Raw genomic sequence first — 24,816 nt, forward strand, 5'->3', positions numbered from 1 at the left:
GTCTATGGTAATGGAGGCTAGCTGACTGTCCATGGTAATGGAGGCTTGCTGACTGTCTATGGTAGTGGAGGCTAGCTGACTGTCTATGGTAGTGGAGGCTAGCTGACTGTCTATGGTAACGGAGGCTAGCTGACTGTCTATGGTAAAGGAGGCTAGCTGACTGTCTATGGTAGTGGAGGCTAGCTGACTGTCTATGGTAACGGAGGCTAGCTGACTGTCTATGGTAATGGAGGCTAGCTGACTGTCTATGGTAATGGGGGCTAGCTGACTGTCTATGGTAACGGAGGCTAGCTGACTGTCTATGGTAACGGAGGCTAGCTGACTGTCTGGTAATGGAGACTAGCTGACTGTCAATGGTAACGGAGGTTAGCTGACTGTCTATGGTAATGGAGGCTAGCTGACTGTCTATGGTAATGGAGGCTAGCTGACTGTCTATGGTAATGGAGGCTAGCTGACTGTCTATGGTAATGGATGCTAGCTGACTGTCTATGGTAATGGAGGCTAGCTGACTGTCCATGGTAATGGAGGCTAGCTGACTGTCCATGGTAATGGAGGCTTGCTGACTGTCTATGGTAATGGAGGCTTGCTGACTGTCTATGGTAATGGAGGCTTGCTGACTGTCTATGGTAATGGAGGCTAGCTGACTGTCTATGGTAATGGAGGCTAGCTGACTGTCTATGGTAATGGAGGCTAGCTGACTGTCTATGGTAATGGAGGCTAGCTGACTGTCTATGGTAATGGAGGCTAGCTGACTGTCCATGGTAATGGAGGCTAGCTGACTGTCCATGGTAATGGAGGCTTGCTGACTGTCTATGGTAATGGAGGCTTGCTGACTGTCTATGGTAATGGAGGCTAGCTGACTGTCTATGGTAATGGAGGCTAGCTGACTGTCTATGGTAATGGAGGCTAGCTGACTGTCTATGGTAATGGAGGCTAGCTGACTGTCAATGGTAACGGAGGCTAGCTGACTGTCTATGGTAACGGAGGCTAGCTGACTGTCTATGGTAATGGAGGCTAGCTGACTGTCCTGACTGTCCATGGTAATGGAGGCTAGCTGACTGTCTATGGTAATGGAGGCTAGCTGACTGTCTATGGTAATGGAGGCTAGCTGACTGTCTATGGTAATGGAGGCTAGCTGACTGTCTATGGTAATGGAGGCTAGCTGACTGTCTATGGTAATGGAGGCTTGCTGACTGTCTATGGTAATGGAGGCTTGCTGACTGTCTATGGTAATGGATGCTAGCTGACTGTCTATGGTAATGGAGGCTTGCTGACTGTCTATGGTAATGGAGGCTAGCTGACTGTCTATGGTAATGGAGGCTAGCTGACTGTCAATGGTAACGGAGGCTAGCTGACTGTCTATGGTAACGGAGGCTAGCTGACTGTCTATGGTAATGGAGGCTAGCTGACTGTCCTGACTGTCCATGGTAATGGAGGCTAGCTGACTGTCTATGGTAATGGAGGCTAGCTGACTGTCTATGGTAATGGAGGCTAGCTGACTGTCTATGGTAATGGAGGCTAGCTGACCGTCTATGGTAATGGAGGCTAGCTGACTGTCTATGGTAATGGAGGCTAGCTGACTGTCTATGGTAATGGAGGCTAGCTGACTGTCCATGGTAATGGAGGCTTGCTGACTGTATATGGTAGTGGAGGCTAGCTGACTGTCTATGGTAATGGAGGCTAGCTGACTGTCTATGGTAATGGGGCTAGCTGACTGTCAATGGTAACGGAGGCTAGCTGACTGTCTATGGTAACGGAGGCTAGCTGACTGTCTGGTAATGGAGACTAGCTGACTGTCAATGGTAACGGAGGTTAGCTGACTGTCTATGGTAATGGAGGCTAGCTGACTGTCTATGGTAACGGAGGCTAGCTGACTGTCTATGGTAACGGAGGCTAGCTGACTGTCTATGGTAATGGAGGCTAGCTGACTGTCCTGACTGTCCATGGTAATGGGGCTAGCTGACTGTCAATGGTAACGGAGGCTAGCTGACTGTCTATGGTAACGGAGGCTAGCTGACTGTCTGGTAATGGAGACTAGCTGACTGTCAATGGTAACGGAGGTTAGCTGACTGTCTATGGTAATGGAGGCTAGCTGACTGTCTATGGTAACGGAGGCTAGCTGACTGTCTATGGTAACGGAGGCTAGCTGACTGTCTATGGTAATGGAGGCTAGCTGACTGTCCTGACTGTCCATGGTAATGGAGGCTAGCTGACTGTCTATGGTAATGGAGGCTAGCTGACTGTCTATGGTAATGGAGGCTAGCTGACTGTCTATGGTAATGGAGGCTAGCTGACTGTCTATGGTAATGGAGGCTAGCTGACTGTCTATGGTAATGGAGGCTAGCTGACTGTCTATGGTAATGGAGGCTAGCTGACTGTCTATGGTAATGGAGGCTAGCTGACTGTCTATGGTAATGTAGGCTAGCTGACTGTCTATGGTAATGGAGGCTAGCTGACTGTCTATGGTAATGGAGGCTAGCTGACTGTCTATGGTAATGGAGGCTAGCTGACCGTCTATGGTAATGGAGGCTAGCTGACTGTCTATGGTAATGGAGGCTAGCTGACTGTCTATGGTAATGGAGGCTAGCTGACTGTCCATGGTAATGGAGGCTTGCTGACTGTCTATGGTAGTGGAGGCTAGCTGACTGTCTATGGTAGTGGAGGCTAGCTGACTGTCTATGGTAATGGAGGCTAGCTGACTGTCTATGGTAATGGGGGCTAGCTGACTGTCTATGGTAACGGAGGCTAGCTGACTGTCTATGGTAACGGAGGCTAGCTGACTGTCTGGTAATGGAGACTATTTGACTGTCAATGGTAACGGAGGTTAGCTGACTGTCTATGGTAATGGAGGCTAGCTGACTGTCTATGGTAATGGAGGCTAGCTGACTGTCTATGGTAATGGAGGCTAGCTGACTGTCTATGGTAATGGAGGCTAGCTGACAGTCTATGGTAATGGATGCTAGCTGACTGTCTATGGTAACGGAGGCTAGCTGACTGTCTATGGTAACGGAGGCTAGCTGACTGTCTATGGTAATGGAGGCTAGCTGACTGTCTATGGTAATGTAGGCTAGCTGACTGTCTATGGTAATGGAGGCTAGCTGACTGTCTATGGTAATGGAGGCTAGCTGACTGCCTATGGTAATGGAGGCTAGCTGACCGTCTATGGTAATGGAGGCTAGCTGACTGTCTATGGTAATGGAGGCTAGCTGACTGTCTATGGTAATGGAGGCTAGCTGACTGTCCATGGTAATGGAGGCTTGCTGACTGTCTATGGTAGTGGAGGCTAGCTGACTGTCTATGGTAGTGGAGGCTAGCTGACTGTCTATGGTAATGGAGGCTAGCTGACTGTCTATGGTAATGGGGGCTAGCTGACTGTCTATGGTAACGGAGGCTAGCTGACTGTCTATGGTAACGGAGGCTAGCTGACTGTCTGGTAATGGAGACTATTTGACTGTCAATGGTAACGGAGGTTAGCTGACTGTCTATGGTAATGGAGGCTAGCTGACTGTCTATGGTAATGGAGGCTAGCTGACTGTCTATGGTAATGGAGGCTAGCTGACTGTCTATGGTAATGGAGGCTAGCTGACAGTCTATGGTAATGGATGCTAGCTGACTGTCTATGGTAACGGAGGCTAGCTGACTGTCTATGGTAACGGAGGCTAGCTGACTGTCTATGGTAACGGAGGCTAGCTGACTGTCTATGGTAATGGAGGCTAGCTGACTGTCTATGGTAATGGAGGCTAGCTGACTGTCCATGGTAATGCAGGCTAGCTGACTGTCCATGGTAATGGAGGCTAGCTGACGGTCTATGGTAATGGATGCTAGCCGACTGTCTATGGTAACGGAGGCTAGCCGACTGTCTATGGTAATGGAGGCTAGCCGACTGTCTATGGTAATGGAGGCTAGCTGACTGTCTATGGTAATGGAGGCTAGCTGACTGTCTATGGTAATGGAGGCTAGCTGACTGTCCATGGTAATGGAGGCTAGCTGACTGTCCATGGTAATGGAGGCTAGCTGACGGTCTATGGTAATGGAGGCTAGCTGACGGTCTATGGTAATGGAGGCTAGCTGACGGTCTATGGTAACGGAGGCTAGCTGACGGTCTATGGTAACGGAGGCTAGCTGACTGTCTATGGTAACGGAGGCTAGCTGACTGTCTATGGTAACGGAGGCTAGCTGACTGTCTATGGTAACGGAGGCTAGCTGACTCTCTATGGTAACGGAGGCTAGCTGACTGTCTATGGTAATGGAGGCTAGCTGACTGTCTATGGTAATGGAGGCTAGCTGACTGTCTATGGTAATGGAGGCTAGCTGACTGTCTATGGTAACGGAGGCTAGCTGACTCTCTATGGTAACGGAGGCTAGCTGACTGTCTATGGTAACGGAGGCTAGCTGACTGTCTATGGTAACGGAGGCTAGCTGACTGTCTATGGTAACGGAGGCTAGCTGACTGTCTGGTAATGGAGACTAGCTGACTGTCAATGGTAACGGAGGTTAGCTGACTGTCTATGGTAATGGAGGCTAGCTGACTGTCTATGGTAATGGAGGCTAGCTGACTGTCTATGGTAATGGAGGCTAGCTGACTGTCTATGGTAATGGAGGCTAGCTGACTGTCTATGGTAATGGAGGCTAGCTGACTGTCTATGGTAACGGAGGCTAGCTGACTGTCTATGGTAATGGAGGCTAGCTGACTGTCTATGGTAATGGAGGCTAGCTGACTGTCTATGGTAATGGAGGCTAGCTGACTGTCAATGGTAATGCAGGCTAGCTGACTGTCCATGGTAATGGAGGCTAGCTGACGGTCTATGGTAATGGATGCTAGCTGACTGTCTATGGTAACGGAGGCTAGCCGACTGTCTATGGTAATGGAGGCTAGCTGACTGTCTATGGTAATGGAGGCTAGCTGACTGTCTATGGTAATGGAGGCTAGCTGACTGTCTATGGTAATGGAGGCTAGCTGACTGTCTATGGTAATGGAGGCTAGCTGACTGTCTATGGTAATGGAGGCTAGCTGACTGTCTATGGTAATGGAGGCTAGCTGACGGTCTATGGTAATGGAGGCTAGCTGACGGTCTATGGTAATGGAGGCTAGCTGACGGTCTATGGTAATGGAGGCTAGCTGACTGTTTATGGTAACGGAGGCTAGCTGACTGTCTATGGTAACGGAGGCTAGCTGACTGTCTATGGTAACGGAGGCTAGCTGACTGTCTATGGTAACGGAGTCTAGCTGACTGTCTATGGTAACGGAGGCTAGCTGACTCTCTATGGTAACGGAGGCTAGCTGACTGTCTATGGTAATGGAGGCTAGCTGACTGTCTATGGTAATGGAGGCTAGCTGACTGTCTATGGTAATGGAGGCTAGCTGACTGTCTATGGTAATGGAGGCTAGCTGACTGTCTATGGTAATGGAGGCTAGCTGACTGTCTATGGTAATGGAGGCTAGCTGACTGTCTATGGTAATGGAGGCTAGCTGACTGTCTATGGTAATGGAGGCTAGCTGACTGTCTATGGTAATGGAGGCTAGCTGACTGTCTATGGTAATGGAGGCTAGCTGACTGTCTATGGTAATGGAGGCTAGCTGACCGTCTATGGTAATGGAGGCTAGCTGACCGTCTATGGTAATGGAGGCTAGCTGACTGTCTATGGTAATGGAGGCTAGCTGACTGTCCATGGTAATGGAGGCTTGCTGACTGTCTATGGTAGTGGAGGCTAGCTGACTGTCTATGGTAGTGGAGGCTAGCTGACTGTCTATGGTAACGGAGGCTAGCTGACTGTCTATGGTAAAGGAGGCTAGCTGACTGTCTATGGTAGTGGAGGCTAGCTGACTGTCTATGGTAACGGAGGCTAGCTGACTGTCTATGGTAATGGAGGCTAGCTGACTGTCTATGGTAATGGGGGCTAGCTGACTGTCTATGGTAACGGAGGCTAGCTGACTGTCTATGGTAACGGAGGCTAGCTGACTGTCTGGTAATGGAGACTAGCTGACTGTCAATGGTAACGGAGGTTAGCTGACTGTCTATGGTAATGGAGGCTAGCTGACTGTCTATGGTAATGGAGGCTAGCTGACTGTCTATGGTAATGGAGGCTAGCTGACTGTCTATGGTAATGGATGCTAGCTGACTGTCTATGGTAATGGAGGCTAGCTGACTGTCTATGGTAACGGAGGCTAGCTGACTGTCTATGGTAATGGAGGCTAGCTGACTGTCTATGGTAATGGAGGCTAGCTGACTGTCTATGGTAATGGAGGCTAGCTGACTGTCCATGGTAATGCAGGCTAGCTGACTGTCCATGGTAATGGAGGCTAGCTGACGGTCTATGGTAATGGATGCTAGCTGACGGTCTATGGTAATGGATGCTAGCTGACTGTCTATGGTAACGGAGGCTAGCCGACTGTCTATGGTAATGGAGGCTAGCTGACTGTCTATGGTAATGGAGGCTAGCTGACTGTCTATGGTAATGGAGGCTAGCTGACTGTCCATGGTAATGGAGGCTAGCTGACTGTCCATGGTAATGGAGGCTAGCTGACGGTCTATGGTAATGGAGGCTAGCTGACGGTCTATGGTAATGGAGGCTAGCTGACGGTCTATGGTAATGGAGGCTAGCTGACTGTCTATGGTAACGGAGGCTAGCTTACTGTCTATGGTAACGGAGGCTAGCTGACTGTCTATGGTAACGGAGGCTAGCTGACTGTCTATGGTAACGGAGGCTAGCTGACTGTCTATGGTAACGGAGGCTAGCTGACTCTCTATGGTAACGGAGGCTAGCTGACTCTCTATGGTAACGGAGGCTAGCTGACTGTCTATGGTAATGGAGGCTAGCTGACTGTCTATGGTAACGGAGGCTAGCTCACTGTCTATGGTAATGGAGGCTAGCTGACTGTCCTGCCGGTCTATGGTAATGGAGACTAGCTGACTGTCCATGGTAATGGAGGCTAGCTGACGGTCTATGGTAATGGATGCTAGCTGACGGTCTATGGTAATGGATGCTATCTGACTGTCTATGGTAACGGAGGCTAGCTGACTGTCTATGGTAACGGAGGCTAGCTGACTGTCTATGGTAACGGAGGCTAGCTGACTGTCTATGGTAATGGAGGCTAGCTGACTGTCTATGGTAATGGAGGCTAGCTGACTGTCTATGGTAATGGAGGCTAGCTGACTTTCTATGGTAATGGAGGCTAGCTGACTGTCCTGCCGATCTATGGTAACGGAGGCTAGCTGACTGTCTATGGTAACAGAGGCTAGCTGACTGTCTATGGTAATGGAGGCTAGCTGACTGTCTATGGTAATGGAGGCTAGCTGACTGTCTATGGTAACGGAGGCTAGCTGACTGTCTCTGTTATTGGAGGCGAGTGGAGCTGTTTGTTTATTCACACACTGTGTCTGTTGGAGTACCTCGTTATTCGGGAACCTGTTCTGAGGGTGGACCTGCTGGTTTGGATGAGATGGAGTACATGAGAAGTTAATTTTCATAGCAGGTGAGGAGATTTAGACTTAATTTCCATTAACACAATTCTGCTTCTGTCTGTGTCCTGCTGTCTCATTGTGATGTCATGCAGCCGGTCAGGAAAGACAGAGCTGTATTTCTGTTCAGTAGCAGCGTCTAAAATCATCTGGAAAGGAACATTTAACTGGGAAATTGATTGTAAAGTGTTGACATCCCGGTGCACTACTTTAGACCCGCAGGCTTTCATGAATCACCATTTTCTGTAAGTGGATCGAGGAAGTTGTGTGAGGTTGCCAGACAGCCAGGGCATAAAACTTACTCTTTGGGCCACCAGCCACTGTGGCAGGTAGATGTGGAAAAGAAGGACCAGCCACAATGTTTGTTTCCCATAATAGAGTTTGCGCCCCCCCCCCCCAATACTTTGTAATGTTTCTAAAACGATGTGGTACTTGTAAGAAGTGATGTGGTATACTTCTCAATGTTATTACTTTTTGTGACATGAATCTTTTAACCAAAATATCATAGATGAGACAAAATGTGGCTTGTTTCAGGAAACGAGGCGTATGTCGCTGGTCGCTACTACTGGTCACTACTACTGGTCACTACTACTGGTCACTACTACTGGTCACTACTACTGGTCACTACTACTGGTCACTACTACTGGTCACTACTACTGGTCGCTGGTCACTACTACTGGTCACTACTACTGGTCACTACTACTGGTCACTGGTCACTACTACTGGTCACTACTACTGGTCACTGGTCACTACTACTGGTCACTACTACTGGTCACTACTACTGGTCACTACTACTGGTCACTGGTCGCTACTACTGGTTATTACTACTGGTCACTACTACTGGTCACTACTACTGGTCACTGGTCACTACTACTGGTCACTACTACTGGTCGCTGGTCACTACTACTGGTCACTACTACTGGTCACTGGTCACTACTACTGGTCACTACTACTGGTCACTACTACTGGTCACCACTACTGGTCACTGGTCACTACTACTGGTCACTACTACTGATCACTACTACTGGTCACTGGTCACTACTACTGGTCACTACTACTGGTCGCTACTACTGGTCACTGGTCACTACTACTGGTCACTACTACTGGTCACTGGTCACTACTACTGGTCACTACTACTGGTCACTACTACTGGTCACTACTACTGGTCGCTACTACTGGTCACTGGTCACTACTACTGGTCACTACTACTGGTCACTGGTCACTACTACTGGTCACTACTACTGGTCACTACTACTGGTCACTACTACTGGTCACTACTACTGGTCACTACTTCCCTTGAGCCATTTGAACCAACATTTTTTTCTTCTTATCAAAATGTGTTTTTGGCAGAAATTCCTTCCGGAACACGTAAACTTTCATGTGCCTTTTATAACAAACTGGCTGAGATAATGAGTGAGCTGGACATGCCGAGAGATGAGTTTGGATTGGTCTGCCATATAGCACACTTCTGTCTATTGGAGCTGGTCAGTACGTGTAGGTCATCCTGTCTGACGCTGCTTTAAAAATACATTTATCACGTAGTAGAACCGCGTCAGTGTTGCTCTTCACTTCCTGGAGGACCGAGTTTTTAAATCAGTGGAATTAGAGTCTGATAGCTAAAGAGATGGAGAAAACACCTGTCTCCGGATTACATCTTCACACTAAGGGCAACCGTGGCATCTGTGACAGAGAGAGGCGTCCATCCATGATGTATACTGGTAAGATAGTCTAGCTAGCTACATTTTCAGATATTATACGTTTCTAATTTGACAAAGTAATTTTAATTTCAAGTTAAAGTATACTGTTAGCTAGCTAACTAACATTTTAGCTTGTTATTTGTATCTCCCCCAACACCCCAGTGTTACTCCTGTTAAACGTCTGCCAGTACTCTCTAACATGGTCATTTGCTGTCACCCTAAATAAAGCACTGATTGGTTCCTGTACTCGTCATTAAGCAGCTGATTGGTTTGTTGTAGTCGTTAGCACGGTGTGTTTGATAAGAGCCTCTAGAGTCAGAAGAGAGCCAGACAATTTTCTTCTTTTAATGATGATGATATAATTAACTGGACAAAGTCGTCAGATTCAATTAGTATTTATGTATCTCAGATCATTCCCGTTGTGCAACACTTCAGCTGCTGTAGACAGCTGGACCACAACACACTTCCTCCAGTATCTAAATCAAAACAAATCAAATGTTATTGGTCACATACACATGGTTAGCAGATGTTAATGCGAGTGTAGCGAAATGCTTGTGCTTCTAGTTCCGACAATGCAGTAATAACCAACGAGTAATCTAACCTAACAATTCCACAACTACTACCTTATACACACAAGTGTAAAGGGATAAAGAATATGTACATAAAGATATATGAATGAGTGATGGTACAGACGGCATAGGCAAGATGCAGTAGATGGTATAGAGTACAGTATATACATATGAGATGAGTAATGTAGGGTATGTAAACATAAAGTGGCATAGTTTAAAGTGACTAGTGATACATGTATTACTTAAAGATGGCAAGATGCAGTAGATGATATAGAGTACAGTATATACATATACATATGAGATGAGTAATGTAGGGTATGTAAACATTATATTAAGTGGCATTGTTTAAAGTGGCTAGTGATACATTTTTACATAATTTCCATCAATTTCCATTATTAAAGTGGCTGGAGTTGAGTCAGTATGTTGGCAGCCGTCGCTAAATGTTAGTGGTGGCTGTTTAACAGTCTGATGGCCTTGAGATAGAAGCTGTTTTTCAGTCTCTCGGTCCCTGCTTTGATGCACCTGTACTGACCTGGCCTTCTGGATGATAGCGGGGTGAACAGGCAGTGGCTCGGGTGGTTGTTGTCCTTGATGATCTTTATGGCCTTCCTGTGACATCGGGTGGTGTAGGGCAGGTAGTTTGCCCCCGGTGATGCGTTGTGCAGACCTCACTACCCTCTGGAGAGCCTTACGGTTGTGGGCGGAGCAGTTGAGGTACCAGGCAGTGATACAGCCCGACAAGATGCTCTCGATTGTGCATCTGTAAAAGTTTGTGAGTGTTTTTGGTGACAAGCCACATTTCTTCAGCCTCCCGAGGTTGAAGAGGCGCTGCTGCGCCTTCTTCACAACGCTGTCTGTGTGGGTGGACCAATTCAGTTTGTCCGTGATGTGTACACCGAGGAAATTATAACTTTCCACCTTCTTCACTACTGTCCCGTCGATGTGGATAGGGGGGTGCTCCCTCTGCTGTTTCCTGAAGTCTACGATCATCTCCTTTGTTTTGTTGACATTGAGTGTGAGGTTATTTTCCTGACACCACACTCCGAGGGCCCTCACCTCCTCCCTGTAGGCCGTCTCGTTGTTGTTGGTAATCAAGCCTACCACTGTAGTGTCGTCCGCTAACTTGATGATTGTGTTGGAGGCGTGCATGGCCACGCAGTCGTGGGTGAACAGGAAGTACAGGAGAGGGCTCAGAACGCACCCTTGTGGGGCCCCGGTGTTGAGGATCAGCGAGGTGGAGATGTTGTTACCTACCCTCACCACCTGGGGGCGGCCCGTCAGGAAGTCCAGGACCCAGTTGCACAGGGCGGGGTCGAGGCCCAGGGTCTCGAGCTTGATGACGAGTTTGGAGGGTACTATGGTGTTAAATGCTGAGCTGTAGTCGATGAACAGCATTCTCACATAGGTATTCCTCTTGTCCAGATGGGTTAGGGCAGTGTGCAGTGTGGTTGCGATTGCGTCGTCTGTGGACCTATTGGGTCGGTAAGCAAATTGGAGTGGGTCTAGGGTGTCAGGTAGGGTGGAGGTGATATGGTCCTTAACTAGTCTCTCAAAGCACTTCATGATGACGGAAGTGAGTGCTACGGGGCGGTAGTCGTTTAGCTCAGTTACCTTAGCTTTCTTGGGAACAGGAACAATGGTGGCCCTCTTGAAGCATGTGGGAACAGCAGACTGGGATAAGGATTGATTGAATATGTCCTTAAACACACCAGCCAGCTGGTCTGCGCATGCTCTGAGGACGCGGCTGGGAATGCCGTCTGGGCCTGCAGCCTTGCGAGGGTTAACACGTTTAAATGTTTTACTCACCTCGGCTGCAGTGAAGGAGAGCCCGCAGGTTTTGGTAGCGGGCCGTGTCAGTGGCACTGTATTGTCCTCAAAGCGAGCAAAAAAGTTATTTAGTCTGTCTGGGAGCAAGACATCCTGGTCCGCGACGGGGCTGGTTTTCTTTTTGTAATCCGTGATTGACTGTAGACCCTGCCACATACCTCTTGTGTCTGAGCTGTTGAATTGCGACTCTACTTTGTCTCTATACTGGCACTTAGCTTGTTTGATTGCCTTGCGGAGGGAATAGCTACACTGTTTGTATTCGGTCATGTTTCCGGTCACCTTGCCCTGGTTAAAAGCAGTGGTTCGCGCTTTCAGTTTCACGCGAATGCTGCTATCAATCCACGGTTTCTGGTTTGGGAATGTTTTAATCGTTGCTGTGGGTACGACATCGTCAATGCACTTTCTAATGAACTCGCTCACCGAATCAGTGTATTCGTCAATGTTGTTGTTGGACGCAATGCGGATCATATCCCAATCCACGTGATCGAAGCAGTCTTGAAGAGTGGGATCAGATTGGTCGGACCAGCGTTGAACAGACCTGAGCGTGGGAGCTTGCTGTTTTAGTTTCTGTTTGTAGGCTGGAAGCAACAAAATGGAGTCGTGGTCAGCTTTTCCGAAAGGAGGGCGGGGGAGGGCCTTATATGCGTCGCGGAAGTTAGTATAACAATGATCCAAGGTTTTACCAGCCCTGGTAGCATAATCGATATGCTGATAGAATTTAGGGAGTTTTGTTTTCAGATTAGCCTTGTTAAAATCCCCAGCTACGATGAATGCAGCCTCAGGGTGTGTGGTTTCCAGTTTACAGAGAGTCAGATAGAGTTCGTTCAGGGCCATCGATGTGTCTGCTTGGGGGGGAATATATACGGCTGTGATTATAATCGAAGAGAATTCCCTTGGTAGATAATGCGGTCGACATTTGATTGTGAGGAGTTCTAGATCAGGTGAACAGAATGACTTGAGTTCCTGTATGTTGTTATGATCACACCACGTCTCGTTAATCATAAGGCATACCCCCCCGCCCCTCTTCTTACCAGAAAGATGTTTGTTTCTGTCGGCGCGATGCGTGAAGAAACCAGCTGGCTGCACCGACTCCGTTAGCGTCTCTTGAGTTAGCCATGTTTCCGTGAAGCAGAGAACGTTATATTCTCTGATGTCTCTCTGGAATGCTACTCTTGCTCGGATTTCATCAACCTTATTGTCAAGAGACTGGACATTGGCGAGTAGTATGCTAGGGAGTGGAGCGCGATCTGCCCATCTCCGAAGCCTGACCAGAAGACCGCTTCGGTTGCCCCTTTTACGGCGTCGTTGTTTAGGGTCGCCGGCTGGGATCAGATCCATTGTACTGGGTGGAAGGCAAAACACAGGAACCGCTTCGGGAAAGTCATATTCCTGGTTGTAGCGATGGTGAGTTGACGTTGCTCTTATATTCAGTAGTTCCTCCCGACTGTATGTAATGAAACCTAAGATTACCTGGGGTACCAATGTAAGAAATAACACATAAAAAAATAATAATACTGCATAGTTTCCTAGGAACGCGAAGCGATGTGGCCATCTCTGTCGGCGCCGGAAGTAAAATCTACCTTCACTTGCGAGGTTATTACATTGTAAAAAGCTGAGTACATTCTATTCTGTGACTCTAGTAGCCGGGTTACTCTTTCAGATGTTCAGTGTGGTTTTTCAGTCCTCAGTTTGTCCTATTTCTGTGAGCTCTGATGGGAAATGTCTGTTACCAGAGCCTATTTCAGTTGTAGCCAAAAGGCTGGTGTTTGATATGGGGGCCGCACTGAGCCAATGCTGTGAGGCAGTAGGGCTATTTATTTAGCATGAAGGACAATGCTACCATACAGGCCTGGTTGATGCAGGGCCAGCCACAGGGCCAGGCACCCAGCAGCATCTATGGTGGGCAGGCTGTGTTCTACCTGACAGCCGGCATGCTGTGTTCTACCTGGCAGCCGGCAGGCTGTGTTCTACCTGGCAGCAGGCAGGCTGTATTTTCTACCTGGCAGCCGGCAGGCTGTGTTTTCTACCTGGCAGGCTGTGTTCTACCTGACAGCCGGCATGCTGTGTTCTACCTGGCAGCCGGCATGCTGTGTTCTACCTGGCAGCCGGTAGGCTGTGTTCTACCTGGCAGCCGGCAGGCTGTATTTTCAACCTGGCAGCCGGCAGGCTGTGTTTTCTACCTGGCAGCCGGCAGGCTGTGTTTTCTACCTGACAGCCGGCAGGCTGTGTTCTACCTGACAGCCGGCAGGCTGTGTTCTACCTGGCAGCCTGCAGGCTGTGTTCTACCTGAGAACCGGCAGGCTGTGTTCTACCTGGCAGCCTGCAGGCTGTGTTTTCTACCTGACATGTTTACTAGGTCCATATTGCTGCTCTACCTATCATTAGTCATGTCTCTGTTCATCCTGTAGGTACCGTATATATTCCCAGCCGTATATATTCCCCCCCAAGCAGACACATCTCTGTTCCTCCTGTAGGTACCTCAGGGTCTCTGCTCATCCTGTAGGTACCTCAGGGTCTCTGCTCATCCTGTAGGTTCCTCAGGGTCTCTGCTCCTCATGTAGGTTCCTCAGGGTCTCTGCTCCTCCTGTAGGTTCCTCAGGGTCTCTGCTCCTCATGTAGGTTCCTCAGGGTCTCTGCTCCTCATGTAGGTTCCTCAGGGTCTCTGCTCCTCCTGTAGGTTCCTCAGGGTCTCTGCTCCTCCTGTAGGTTCCTCAGGGTCTCTGCTCCTCCTGTAGGTTCCTCAGGGTCTCTGCTCCTCCTGTAGGTTCCTCAGGGTCTCTGCTCCTCCTGTAGGTTCCTCAGGGTCTCTGCTCCTCATGTAGGTTCCTCAGGGTCTCTGCTCCTCCTGTAGGACAGTACTTCATGGGCTCAAGGTTGTCTGCTAAAGCACCTGTTCTAATCTAAATTTAATTTGACTTTTTTCATCCCAGAGGGGCAATTTTTATTATCTCTGGGCTCTGTTTCTGATGATAAATAAACACAGCTAGTTACACGTCCCCCTGCACCGGCTAGTTACACGTCCCCCTGCACCAGCTAGTTACACGTCCCCCTGCACCAGCTAGTTACACGTCCCCCTGCACCAGCTAGTTACACGTCCCCCTGCACCGGCTAGTTACACGTCCCCCTGCACCGGCTAGTTACACTCCCCCCCCTGCACCGGCTAGTTACACGTCCCCCTGCACCAGCTAGTTACACGTCCCACTGCACCAGCTAGTTACACGTCCCCCTGCACCGGCTAGTTACACGTCCCCCTGCACCGGCTAGTTACACGTCCCCCTGCACCGGCTAGTTACACGTCCCCCTGCACCAGCTAGTTACACGTCCCCCTGCACCAGCTAGTTACACGTCCCCCTGCACCGGTTAGTTACACGTCCCCCTGCACCAGCTAGTTACACGTCCCCCTGCACCAGCTAGTAACACGTCCCACTGCACCAGCTAGTTACACGTCCCCCTTCACCAGCTAGTTACACGTCCCCCTGCACCGGTTAGTTACACGTCCCCCTGCACCAGCTAGTTACACGTCCCCCTGCACCAGCTAGTTACACGTCCCCCTGCACCAGCTAGTTACACGTCCCCCTGCACCAGCTAGTTACACGTCCCCCTGCACCAGCTAGTTACACGTCCCCCTGCACCAGCTAGTTACACGTCCCCCTGCACCAGCTAGTTACACGTCCCCCTGCACCAGCTAGTTACACGTCCCCCTGCACCAGCTAGTTACACGTCCCCCTGCACCAGCTAGTTACACGTCCCCCTGCACCAGCTAGTTACACGTCCCCCTGCACCGGCTAGTTACACGTCCCCCTGCACCGGTTAGTTACACGTCCCCCTGCACCAGCTAGTTACACGTCCCCCTGCACCAGCTAGTAACACGTCCCACTGCACCAGCTAGTTACACGTCCCCCTTGACCAGCTAGTTGCACGTCCCCCTGCACCGGCTAGTTACACGTCCCCCTGCACCGGTTAGTTACACGTCCCCCTGCACCGGCTAGTTACACGTCCCCCTGCACCAGCTAGTTACACGTCCTCCTGCACCAGCTAGTTACACGTCCCCCTGCACCAGCTAGTTACACGTCCCACTGCACCGGCTAGTTACACGTCCCCCTGCACCGGCTAGTTACACGTCCCCCTGCACCGGCTAGTTACACGTCCCCCTGCACCGGCTAGTTACACGTCCCCCTGCACCAGCTAGTTACACGTCCCACTGCACCAGCTAGTTACACGTCCCCCTGCACCAGCTAGTTACACGTCCCCCTGCACCAGCTAGTTACACGTCCCCCTGCACCAGCTAGTTACACGTCCCCCTGCACCAGCTAGTTACACGTCCCCCTGCACCAGCTAGTTACACGTCCCACTGCACCAGCTAGTTACACGTCCCCCTGCACCAGCTAGTTACACGTCCCCCTGCACCAGCTAGTTACACGTCCCCCTGCACCGGCTAGTTACACGTCCCCCTGCACCAGCTAGTTACACGTCCCCCTGCACCAGCTAGTTACACGTCCCCCTGCACCGGCTAGTTACACGTCCCCCTGCACCAGCTAGTTACACGTCCCCCTGCACCGGCTAGTTACACGTCCCCCTGCACCAGCTAGTTACACTCCCCCCCCCTGCACCAGCTAGTTACACGTCCCCCTGCACCAGCTAGTTACACGTCCCCCTGCACCGGCTAGTTACACGTCCCCCTGCACCGGCTAGTTACACGTCCCCCTGCACCAGCTAGTTACACGTCCCCCTGCACCGGCTAGTTACACGTCCCCCTGCACCAGCTAGTTACACTCCCCCTCCTGCACCAGCTAGTTACACTCCCCCTCCTGCACCAGCTAGTTACACGTCCCCCTGCACCAGCTAGTTACACGTCCCCCTGCACCAGCTAGTAACACGTCCCACTGCACCAGCTAGTTACACGTCCCCCTTCACCAGCTAGTTGCACGTCCCCCTGCACCAGCTAGTTACACGTCCCCCTGCACCAGCTAGTTACACGTCCCCCTGCACCGGCTAGTTACACGTCCCCCTGCACCAGCTAGTTACACGTCCCCCTGCACCAGCTAGTTACACGTCCCCCTGCACCGGCTAGTTACACGTCCCCCTGCACCAGCTAGTTACACGTCCCCCTGCACCGGCTAGTTACACGTCCCCCTGCACCAGCTAGTTACACTCCCCCCCCTGCACCAGCTAGTTACACGTCCCCCTGCACCAGCTAGTTACACGTCCCCCTGCACCGGCTAGTTACACGTCCCCCTGCACCGGCTAGTTACACGTCCCCCTGCACCAGCTAGTTACACGTCCCCCTGCACCGGCTAGTTACACGTCCCCCTGCACCAGCTAGTTACACTCCCCCTCCTGCACCAGCTAGTTACACTCCCCCTCCTGCACCAGCTAGTTACACGTCCCCCTGCACCAGCTAGTAACACGTCCCACTGCACCAGCTAGTTACACGTCCCCCTGCACCGGCTAGTTACACGTCCCCCTGCACCAGCTAGTTACACGTCCCACTGCACCAGCTAGTTACACTTCCCCCTGCACCGGCTAGTTACACGTCCCACTGCACCAGCTAGTTACACGTCCCACTGCACCGGCTAGTTACACGTCCCACTGCACCGGCTAGTTACACGTCCCCCTGCACCGGCTAGTTACACGTCCCACTGCACCAGCTAGTTACACGTCCCACTGCACCGGCTAGTTACACCCCCCCCCCTGCACCAGCTAGTTACACGTCCCCCTGCACCGGCTAGTTACACGTCCCCCTGCACCAGCTAGTTACACCCCCCCCCCCACTGCACCAGCTAGTTACACGTCCCCCTGCACCGGCTAGTTACACATCCCACTGCACCAGCTTGTAACACGTCCCACTGCACCAGCTAGTTACACGTGCCCCTGCACCAGCTAGTTACACGTCCCCCTGCACCGGCTAGTTACACGTCCCACTGCACCAGCTAGTTACACGTCCCACTGCACCGGCTAGTTACACGTCCCACTGCACCAGCTAGTTACACGTCCCACTGCACCGGCTAGTTACACGTCCCCCTGCACCGGCTAGTTACACGTCCCACTGCACCGGCTAGTTACACGTCCCACTGCACCAGCTAGTTGCACGTCCCACTGCACCGGCTAGTTACACGTCCCACTGCACCAGCTAGTAACACGTCCCACTGCACCAGCTAGTTACACGTCCCACTGCACCAGCTAGTTACACGTCCCCCTGCACCGGCTAGTTACACGTCCCACTGCACCAGCTAGTTACACGTCCCCCTGCACCAGCTAGTTACACGTCCCACTGCACCGGCTAGTTACACGTCCCCCTGCACCAGCTAGTTACACCCCCCCCCCCCTGCACCAGCTAGTTACACGTCCCCCTGCACCGGCTAGTTACACGTCCCACTGCACCGGCTAGTTACACGTCCCCCTGCACCAGCTAGTTACACGTCCCCCTGCACCAGCTAGTTACACGTCCCCCTGCACCGGCTAGTTACACCCCCCCCCTGCACCTGCTAGTTACACGTCCCCCTGCACCAGCTAGTTACACGTCCCACTGCACCGGCTAGTTACACGTCCCCCTCCACCGGCTAGTTACACGTCCCCCTGCACCAGCTAGTTACACGTCCCCCTGCACCTGCTAGTTACACGTCCCCCTGCACCAGCTAGTTACACGTCCCACTGCACCGGCTAGTTACACGTCCCCCTGCACCGGCTAGTTACACGTCCCCCTGCACCAGCTAGTTACACGTCCCCCTGCACCAGCTAGTCACACGTCCCCCTGCACCAGCTAGTTACACCCCCCCCCCCCTGCACCAGCTAGTTACACGTCCCACTGCATCGGCTAGTTACACGTCCCCCTCCACCGGCTAGTTACACGTCCCACTGCACCGGCTAGTTACACGTCCCTCTGCACCGGCTAGTTACACGTCCCCCTGCACCAGCTAGTTACACGTCCCCCTGCACCAGCTAGTTACACGTCCCCCTGCACCAGCTAGTTACACGTCCCCCTGCACCAGCTAGTTACACGTCCCCCTGCACCAGCTAGTTACACGTCCCCCTGCACCAGCTAGTTACACGTCCCACTGCACCAGCTAGTTACACGTCCCACTGCACCAGCTAGTTACACGTCCCCCTGCACCAGCTAGTTACACGTCCCCCTGCACCAGCTAGTTACACGTCCCCCTGCACCGGCTAGTTACACGTCCCCCTGCACCGGCTAGTTACACGTCCCACTGCAACGGCTAGTTACACGTCCCACTGCACCGGCTAGTTACACGTCCCCCTGCACCGGCTAGTTACACGTCCCCCTGCACCGGCTAGTTACACGTCCCCCTGCACCAGCTAGTTACACGTCCCACTGCACCAGCTAGTTACACGTCCCACTGCACCAGCTAGTTACACGTCCCCCTGCACCAGCTAGTTACACGTCCCCCTGCACCAGCTAGTTACACGTCCCCCTGCACCAGCTAGTTACACGTCCCCCTGCACCGGCTAGTTACACGTCCCCCTGCACCAGCTAGTTACACGTCCCCCTGCACCGGCTAGTTACACGTCCCCCTGCACCGGCTAGTTACACGTCCCCCTGCACCGGCTAGTTACACGTCCCCCTGCACCGGCTAGTTACACGTGCCCCTGCACCTGCTAGTTACACGTCCCCCTGCACCGGCTAGTTACACGTCCCCCTGCACCGGCTAGTTACACGTCCCCCTGCACCGGCTAGTTACACGTCCCCCTGCACCAGCTAGTTACACGTCCCCCTGCACCGGCTAGTTACACGTCCCCCTGCACCAGCTAGTTACACGTCCCCCTGCACCAGCTAGTTACACGTCCCCCTGCACCGGCTAGTTACACGTCCCCCCCTGCACCAGCTAGTAACACGTCTCCCCCCCCCCTGCACCTGCTAGTTACACGTCCCCCTGCACCGGCTAGTTACACGTCCCACTGCACATGCTAGTTACACGTCCCCCTGCACCGGCTAGTTACACCTCCCACTGCACCAGCTAGTTACACGTCCCACTGCACCAGCTAGTTACACGTCCCACTGCAGCAGCTAGTTACACGTCCCACTGCACCAGCTAGTTACACGTCCCCCTGCACCAGCTAGTTACACGTCCCCCCCCCCCCTGCACCGGCTAGTTACACGTCCCCCTGCACCAGCTAGTTACACGTCCCCCCCCCCCCTGCACCGGCTAGTAACACGTCTCCCCCCCCTGCACCGGCTAGTTACACGTCCCCCTGCACCAGCTAGTTACACGTCCCCCTGCACCAGCTAGTTACACGTCCCCCTGCACCAGCTAGTTACACGTCCCCCTGCACCGGCTAGTTACACGTCCCACTGCACCAGCTAGTTACACGTCCCACTGCACCAGCTAGTTACACCCCACCCCCCCCTGCTCCGGCTAGTTACACGTCCCCCTGCACCAGCTAGTTACACGTCCCACTGCACCAGCTAGTTACACGTCCCCCTGCACCGGCTAGTTACACGTCCCACTGCACCAGCTAGTTACACGTCCCCCTGCACCAGCTAGTTACACGTCCCACTGCACCGGCTAGTTACACGTCCCACTGCACCGGCTAGTTACACGTCCTCCTGCACCAGCTAGTTACACGTCCCCCTGCACCAGCTAGTTACACGTCCCCCTGCACCAGCTAGTTACACGTCTCCCTGCACCAGCTAGTTACACGTCCCCCTGCACCAGCTAGTTACACGTCCCACTGCACCAGCTAGTTACACATCCCACTGCACCAGCTAGTTACACGTCCCCCTGCACCGGTTAGTTACACGTCCCCCTGCACCAGCTAGTTACACGTCCCCCTGCACCAGCTAGTTACACCCCCCCCCTGCACCAGCTAGTTACACGTCCCCCTGCACCAGCTAGTTACACGTCCCCCTGCACCAGCTAGTTACACGTCCCACTGCATCAGCTAGTTACACGTCCCCCTGCACCAGCTAGTTACACGTCCCCCTGCACCGGCTAGTTACACGTCCCCCTGGACCGGCTAGTTACACGTCCCCCCTGCACCGGCTAGTTACACGTCCCCCTGCACCGGTTAGTTACACGTCCCCCTGCACCGGCTAGTTACACGTCCCCCTGCACCGGCTAGTTACACGTCCCCCTGCACCGGCTAGTTACACGTGCCCCTGCACCTGCTAGTTACACGTCCCCCTGCACCGGCTAGTTACACGTCCCCCTGCACCGGCTAGTTACACGTCCCCCTGCACCGGCTAGTTACACGTCCCCCTGCACCAGCTAGTTACACGTCCCCCTGCACCGGCTAGTTACACGTCCCCCTGCACCAGCTAGTTACACGTCCCCCTGCACCAGCTAGTAACACGTCTCCCCCCCCCCTGCACCTGCTAGTTACACGTCCCCCTGCACCGGCTAGTTACACGTCCCACTGCACATGCTAGTTACACGTCCCCCTGCACCGGCTAGTTACACCTCCCACTGCACCAGCTAGTTACACGTCCCACTGCACCAGCTAGTTACACGTCCCACTGCAGCAGCTAGTTACACGTCCCACTGCACCAGCTAGTTACACGTCCCCCTGCACCAGCTAGTTACACGTCCCCCCCCCCCTGCACCGGCTAGTTACACGTCCCCCTGCACCAGCTAGTTACACGTCCCCCCCCCCCCCTGCACCGGCTAGTAACACGTCTCCCCCCCCTGCACCGGCTAGTTACACGTCCCCCTGCACCAGCTAGTTACACGTCCCCCTGCACCAGCTAGTTACACGTCCCCCTGCACCGGCTAGTTACACGTCCCACTGCACCAACTAGTTACACGTCCCACTGCACCAGCTAGTTACACCCCACCCCCCCCTGCTCCGGCTAGTTACACGTCCCCCTGCACCAGCTAGTTACACGTCCCACTGCACCAGCTAGTTACACGTCCCCCTGCACCGGCTAGTTACACGTCCCACTGCACCAGCTAGTTACACGTCCCCCTGCACCAGCTAGTTACACGTCCCACTGCACCGGCTAGTTACACGTCCCACTGCACCAGCTAGTTACACGTCCTCCTGCACCAGCTAGTTACACGTCCCCCTGCACCAGCTAGTTACACGTCCCCCTGCACCAGCTAGTTACACGTCCCCCTGCACCAGCTAGTTACACGTCCCCCTGCACCAGCTAGTTACACGTCCCCCTGCACCAGCTAGTTACACGTCCCACTGCACCAGCTAGTTACACATCCCACTGCACCAGCTAGTTACACGTCCCCCTGCACCGGTTAGTTACACGTCCCCCTGCACCAGCTAGTTACACGTCCCCCTGCACCAGCTAGTTACACCCCCCCCCCTGCACCAGCTAGTTACACGTCCCCCTGCACCAGCTACTTACACGTCCCCCTGCACCAGCTAGTTACACGTCCCACTGCATCAGCTAGTTACACGTCCCCCTGCACCAGCTAGTTACACGTCCCCCTGCACCGGCTAGTTACACGTCCCCCTGGACCGGCTAGTTACACGTCCCCCCTGCACCGGCTAGTTACACGTCCCCCTGCACCGGTTAGTTACACGTCCCCCTGCACCGGCTAGTTACACGTCCCCCTGGACCGGCTAGTTACACGTCCCCCTGCACCAGCTAGTTACACGTCCCCCTGCACCGGCTAGTTACACGTCCCCCTGCACCGGCTAGTTACACGTCCCCCTGCACCAGCTAGTTACACGTCCCCCTGCACCAGCTAGTTACACGTCCCCCTGCACCAGCTAGTTACACGTCCCCCTGCACCAGCTAGTTACACGTCCCCCTGCACCAGCTAGTTACACGTCCCCCTGCACCAGCTAGTTACACGTCCCCCTGCACCAGCTAGTTACACGTCCCACTGCACCAGCTAGTTACACCCCCCCCCCCCCCCCCCCTGCACCGGCTAGTTACACGTCCCCCTGGACCGGCTAGTTACACCCCCCCCCCCCTGCACCGGCTAGTTACACGTCCCCCTGCACCGGTTAGTTACACGTCCCCCTGCACCGGCTAGTTACACGTCCCCCTGGACCGGCTAGTTACACGTCCCCCTGCACCGGCTAGTTACACGTCCCCCTGCACCGGCTAGTTACACGTCCCCCTGCACCAGCTAGTTACACGTCCCCCTGCACCACTTAGTTACACGTCCCCCTGCACCGGTTAGTTACACGTCCCCCTGCACCGGCTAGTTACACGTCCCACTGCACCAGCTAGTTACACGTCCCCCTGCACCAGCTAGTTACACGTCCCCCTTCACCAGCTAGTTACACGTCCCACTGCACCGGCTAGTTACACGTCCCCCTGCACCAGCTAGTTACACGTCCCCCTGCACCGGCTAGTTACACGTCCCCCTGCACCAGCTAGTTACACGTCCCCCTGCACCAGCTAGTTACACGTCCCCCTGCACCGGCTAGTTACACGTCCCCCTGCACCAGCTAGTTACACGTCCCCCTGCACCGGCTAGTTACACGTCCCCCCCCTGCACCAGCTAGTTACACGTCCCCCTGCACCGGCTAGTTACACGTCCCACTGCACCAGCTAGTTACACGTCCCCCTGCACCAGCTAGTTACACGTCCCCCTGCACCGGCTAGTTACACGTCCCCCTGCACCGGCTAGTTACACGTCCCCCTGCACCGGCTAGTTACACGTCCCCCTGGACCAGCTAGTTACACTTCCCCCTGCACCAGCTAGTTACACGTCCCACTGCACCAGCTAGTTACACGTCCCCCTGCACCGGCTAGTTACACGTCCCCCTGCACCGGCTAGTTACACGTCCCCCTGCACCGGCTAGTTACACGTCCCCCTGCACCAGCTAGTTACACGTCCCCCTGCACCAGCTAGTTACACGTCCCACTGCACCGGCTAGTTACACCCCCCCCCCCCCCTGCACTGGCTAGTTACACTTCCCCCTGCACCGGCTAGTTACTGCCCCCCCCCCCCCTGCACCGGCTAGTTACACCCCCCCCCCCCCTGCACCAGCTAGTTACACGTCCCCCTGCACCGGCTAGTTACACGTCCCCCCCCCCCCTGCACCAGCTAGTTACACCCCTCCCCCTGCACCAGCTAGTTACACGTCCCCCTGCACCAGCTAGTTACACTTCCCCCTGCACCGGCTAGTTACACCCCCCCCCCCCCCCCCCCCTGCACCGGCTAGTTACACGTCCCCCTGCACCGGCTAGTTACACGTCCCCCTGCACCGGCTAGTTACACGTCCCCCTGCACCGGCTAGTTACACGTCCCCCTGCACCGGCTAGTTACACCCCCCCCCCTGCACCAGCTAGTTACACCCCCCCCCCCCTGCACCGGCTAGTTACACGTCCCCCTGCACCGGCTAGTTACACGTCCCCCTGCACCAGCTAGTTACACGTCCCCCTGCACCAGCTAGTTACACGTCCCCCTGCACCGGCTAGTTACACGTCCCCCTGCACCAGCTAGTTACACGTCCCCCTGCACCAGCTAGTTACACGTCCCCCTGCACCAGCTAGTTACACGTCCCCCTGCACCGGCTAGTTACACGTCCCCCTGCACCAGCTAGTTACACGTCCCCCTGCACCAGCTAGTTACACGTCCCACTGCACCGGCTAGTTACACCCCCCCCCCCCCCTGCACTGGCTAGTTACACTTCCCCCTGCACCGGCTAGTTACACCCCCCCCCCCCCCCCCCCCTGCACCAGCTAGTTACACGTCCCCCTTCACCAGCTAGTTACACGTCCCCCTGCACCGGCTAGTTACACGTCCCCCTGCACCGGCTAGTAACACGTCCCCCTGCACCGGCTAGTTACACCCCTCCCCCTGCACCAGCTAGTTACACGTCCCCCTGCACCAGCTAGTTACACTTCCCCCTGCACCGGCTAGTTACACCCCCCCTGCACCGGCTAGTTACACGTCCCCCTGCACCGGCTAGTTACACGTCCCCCTGCACCAGCTAGTTACACGTCCCCCTGCACCGGCTAGTTACACGTCCCCCTGCACCGGCTAGTTACACGTCCCCCTGCACCGGCTAGTTACACGTCCCCCTGCACCAGCTAGTTACACGTCCCCCTGCACCAGCTAGTTACACGTCCCCCTGCACCGGTTAGTTACACGTCCCACTGCACCAGCTAGTTACACTTCCCCCTGCACCGGTTAGTTACACGTCCCACTGCACCAGCTAGTTACACGTCCCCCTGCACCAGCTAGTTACACGTCCCACTGCACCAGCTAGTTACACCCCCCCCCCCTGCACCGGCTAGTTACACGTCCCCCTGCACCGGTTAGTTACACGTCCCCCTGCACCAGCTAGTTACACGTCCCCCTGCACCGGTTAGTTACACGTCCCCCTGCA

The sequence above is a fragment of the Salvelinus fontinalis genome, chromosome 16 (genome assembly GCF_029448725.1).
Source record: "Salvelinus fontinalis isolate EN_2023a chromosome 16, ASM2944872v1, whole genome shotgun sequence".
Taxonomy (NCBI): domain Eukaryota; kingdom Metazoa; phylum Chordata; class Actinopteri; order Salmoniformes; family Salmonidae; genus Salvelinus; species Salvelinus fontinalis.